Below are 5,031 nucleotides of genomic sequence, written 5' to 3'. Positions count from 1 at the left end.
AGCTGGAGGCAGCACTGAGGGGGGTCTCCCCAGAGCAGAGCGCAGCAGAGGGGCACAATCCCCCCTCGCCCTGCTGGCCACGCTGCTGGGGATGCAGCCCGGGGTGCGGGGGGCTCGCTGGGCTGCCAGCGCACATTGCCGGCTCGTGTTAAGCTTCTCATCCACGATCCCCCCCACGTCCTTCTCCTCAGGGCTGCTCTCCAGCCATCTGCATGGGTTGGTTTGGCTGCTAGGGTTCGACAGCACGTATCAATAACAGTGCTACTAAAGTATATTCTCTTTTTGTAAATATTTTTCTCCTGGTGTTCATGGTAAGCTTACAGTTTACCCTGTGCTCTGCAGCTCCGCAATTGCTGTCCTCCTCTTCCACTTTTGCCTCTTTGGCACTTAACAGATGTATGTGAAATTTCAGTAAACTGTGAAATGAACTGTCATTCAACAAAGCTAAGCTTTGAATAATGTGTGCCTACTAACGCACATTGCCATCAGCTTCTAAAAAACAAAGTCCTCATCAAAATCGGTAGGTCTTTCTGAAAATTTAATTGCAGAACAGATTTTTAAACCTACAGATTTGATTTTGCCACTCCTTGCCAAAGAGGGGTATCCACAAGTGCAGAAGCCAAATGCTTTCCACTGCTCCTAATGGCAAGTGCTAAGAAGAAGAAAATGAGAACGTTAAGCCCTACTAAAAGGATCCAGATGACCTACCATGCTACAGTTTTTATTATTAAATGATACTTTTCCTCACTGAATAAAATTAGGATGCTTAAATGCTGCATACCAGGGATCCTGATTAGTTGTATGTCTTGAGGGATGTCTGAAGGATTCAGATAACCAGCGCTCAGGATTACATTTAATTTCTATATGAATTTTGCATTCAGGGGAAACATATGAATTTCAGATCATCCAAAACTCGGATAACAAGGTTTCATGCATTCAAGGCCTGCCTACATTAAGGAGTTGCCCAAGAGCTATTCTGCATTTTATGTGTAATACATCAACAAATGAAAGCCAGATTTAGAAAGAAGTTACTAACATTGGAAAGTAAGCAAAAGAGCATCTATAATGAAGTACGTTTTGCATGTAATTCGGAAATAAGAGGAGCGCATTAACCTGCCGGGTGAAAGTGCTTCGCAATTCCTCTCTAATTGGATTCGGACTGGAGACACTCCAGGACTTTTTGCATCAGCAGGGATTTTACTCCACGGGAAAAACAGCTTGCTTGGAAAAAGTGGTGGTGAGGAGACTTTATGGGGAAGATGCTATAGGTGGATTTTATGTCCTGCACGTTCACATGTGCAGTGGGACCTTCAGAAGGACCTAAATGGCCATAAAGGCTCGGGTGTGTTCAGTCTCAAAAGAGAACACTGCCCTTGATAGACATGTACGGCCGGCGCAACCTCATAACAGGGCTTCACGGGAAAATGCCCCAAAACCTATTACAGGCACTACTGCTATGTGGGGAACTTCAAAGAGCACCAAGTGAAAGCAGATGCTTTCTGACTTCTAAAGTATTGGCACTGTATTAAAAGTAACTTTAGATAGCAGATCACTGAAGAACTTAAACATAAAACATTGAATTATGGAGCCATAAGACAAATGCTAGATCAGCAGCGGCAGATGGATTCTCTCAGACATTACAGCTGTACCCCGAAGGTGACACTGGCACTACCACCCGCGGTACGCACCGGGCAGAGGGGGACGTGCGACCCAGGCAGGACCCCCGTCCCATCAGCGGGGGCAGAGCCGCTCTGGAGAGTTTCCAAAGCTCAGTGTGACAGTCTTTATAGCTGTTTATTTGGTTTGAGACAAAACCAGCCCGGATACAGAGACAGCTGTCATTTGAGCTGGCCAAGTGCCCCGTGAGCTGCTAGATTTTTTCCTAAAAGAGAAGGAAAAATAAATCTCAAGAAAGCAAGCCAGCCCTGACTTGAGACCAATATCGACAAAAAGCGTTGGCTTTCAATGAACCTGGCAGATTTCCCCCCTCCCACCCAAAGTTTGTCAAACTTCAGATACAGTTTCCAAGGTGTACTGAGAGTATGCGTTTCCATGCCTTTGAAAGACCCTATTCAAGACATTAAAGACAGAATTTAACCAGCGTTTATTTACTCCAAGTGGTCTCAGGTTTTTCTCTGTATATCAGATGCTGTCATCTCTCACCATCACCTTCAACAAAGGTTGAAGGCACCTTCAACAAAGTCATTTCTTCTCACTCCACTGCAACAGCAAAGATCCTGCAGGCCGAATAACCCCCTGCTTGACACTCGCGATGCCCTGGTCCCCAAGCAGGGCTGTGACACACACCTGATTCTCAGTGCTCACGCCAGAGAGCCTGCAGGGCCCGCACCGCCTTAACCAGCAGAAAAACTAAATGGCGGTTTTAAATAGGCTGAAATTAATTTCTCATTAAGAAAACAGATGAGGTGTTTAAAAACTGGAGTAATTGCAGCTACACAGGATGGAGGCTGAGCTCGACTGACTGAAAAATTGGCCATCAGTAGGAACTGAAGCCCCAAATATCTGTTTGCTCTGCTGACAGCTGTGCTGCCCAAGGACCGGTGAGCCAGATGGGAAGGCACCGACGCGGAAAAGGCAACGTAACCTCCCAAGGAGGCAATGGGGAAAACGCAAAGGAAAAAAAGGTTGTCAATATTAGTGGAGCATCAAAACTTCCAGGAACGTCAGCACCAGGTGATCAAAGCAAAACAACCAAAGAAAATCCCCTGCCAGTGAAGAAGCGGCAATAAATGTGAGACGGCAGCAGGAGTTATTGATCCCGGCTGACCTGGGGCAGCAGGCTGGAGCAGCACAGCCCACAGCCACGTTCCGAGCCAAAGAAGTAACTCACCGCAGGTTCTTCCACAAGCCAGTGAAGCACAGAAGTACCGAGGGACGGCTGCTCACCGGCATCACCTCTCAATGAGAGTCAGCTCTCTTCATCAACACAGCGACAGCCACACCTTATTGCACTGACTTTAAAACTTTTTTTAAAAACTTTTTTTAAACACTTCACCACTTGTCTACTCTTATTTCCATTTGTTTCAATGAAATGGTGGCAGCGTAAGCACGCAAGAGGAATTAAACACAAAAGTTATTATCTGTGTTTCACCAGTCGGTTACTACTGGAGGGTGGCAAGTTTATGGGAGAAATACAGTAGGTGGGGTTTATTTCTTACAGTGCAAAAAAAAAAATAAAACCTCAAAGTTTGATCCCCTTCTTGCAAGCAGCCAGGAAAAAAAAAATGATAAAATCGAAGTTACAGCACCAAGTTGAATTCTGTCACACGGGGAGACAGCACACAGTGTCTGCGCCCCCCGGGAGCGCGGGAACCGCGATGGGGCTGCGCGAGCCCCGAACCACCCCCCTTCCCTGCAGCTTCAAACACGTCTCCTCTTCCTGTCGAGGTGCCTAAATAACAAATTTTCATTCTGGGCTGGATTTTCTGAGGCATGACTTATTTGGCAAGTCCAGTTGGAGATATTTTATCAAAAAAAATTATTATCTTTACCCCCTATAAATCCAGCCCACTGCTGTTCTGCCGACAGCTGCAACATCAACAGCATCTCACTGATGAACCAAAGCCAACACCGTCCCAAAGACTTCAGAGTAGAGGGACTAAATTACCAGCAGGATTAGTCCCAAGGAGGAGAGGCACCTCCTCCCTGCCCGCCAGCCCGGCTCTGGGGCCCCACTCGGAGAGCACGAGCGTGGTCTGCCACCCCAGACGGGCAGGTAGACACAACCCAGGGGAAAAACAAAATGGATTTTCTTCCGAGGAGAAAAAAAAAAAAAAAATAAGTTCTGGGGTTTTTATTTAGAACCCGAAATGAGAAGATTGCCTAAGCAAGAACAGTTTGTTGAAATCATTAAAAACGAGCACACCATTCCAACATCCTACTGCAATCCGCTGTGTCGTGACAGCACAGCCCCTGGTGCTGGAAGGAGTCCTTGCACTATTTGGTACTGTCTCATTTTAATACATCAAGCTTCTTTTTCATTCATTTAAAATAAATTAAGGTGAAAGCAGACATAGACTTACAAACAAAGGAGGTGAGGAGAAAAAGTTAGATTTATATAACATCAGTGCTGCGCCTCCCTGGAACACGGCCTGTTACTGTTCACACCGAATGTGCTTCTGACAAAGTAAATAAAAGTGAATTGCTGCAAGGGGCGGTTAAAACCCTGTCCCACAGAGCCACCAGACTACAAGCTGTTATTACCCACTGAGTTAGGCAACACTGCAAAAAAATACACTTAACTGAAAGAAATACTACCATGAAACTGAAGAGCACAGAGGAAAAAAAGAGAGACTTGAAAGAAGCTGCCTTGGGATACGCTGTCTGGCACAGAAAGCACCTGGAACACGTAGCCTACATTTTTAAATCCTTTTGTCCTCTAGAGATGGGAGTCCCATGCTGGGAATCTCCATTGCCCGGTTATTTCTGGCCACCTCACTGCCTCGCGGGGACACAGCTCGGGCACAGCTACTCCAGTGGTACCCATGAGGCTGGTGGGTACCGACCGGTCCAGAGGGGGCTCAGCACTACCTCTGTACCCGGCTGGAACCTGGGACGGAGACTTCTGTATCACAGACAATACGAAAATCCAGTCCTGAACAATCCTCATCTCCAGTTCCTAAGATCCATCATAAAGACATTAGCATCTGCTAAATCACTGTAAAAAAAGAAGAAAAAAAACCCAAAACAACTCCCACTAGATCAGGGAGGGGATTCTTCCCCTCTATTCTGCTCTGGGGAGACCCCCTTCAGTGCTGCCTCCAGCTCGGGGGGTCCCACCAGCAGAAGGACACGGAGCTGTTGGAGCGGGGCCAGAGGAGGGCACAGAGATGCTGGGAGGGCTGGAGCCCCTCTGCTGGGAGGACAGGCTGGGAGAGTTGGGGGGGTTCAGCCTGGAGAAGAGAAGGCGAAAAAGGGGAGACCTCAGAGCCCCTTCCAGTGCCTAAAGGGGCTCCAGGAGAGCTGGGGGGGACTCTGGGTCAGGGAGGGGAGTGATGGGATGAGGGGGAA

This window comes from Charadrius vociferus, unplaced genomic scaffold (assembly GCF_000708025.1).
Source record: "Charadrius vociferus isolate BGI_N301 unplaced genomic scaffold, ASM70802v2 scaffold38, whole genome shotgun sequence".
NCBI lineage: Eukaryota > Metazoa > Chordata > Aves > Charadriiformes > Charadriidae > Charadrius > Charadrius vociferus.
Note: the sequence above shows the minus strand (reverse complement) of the source record.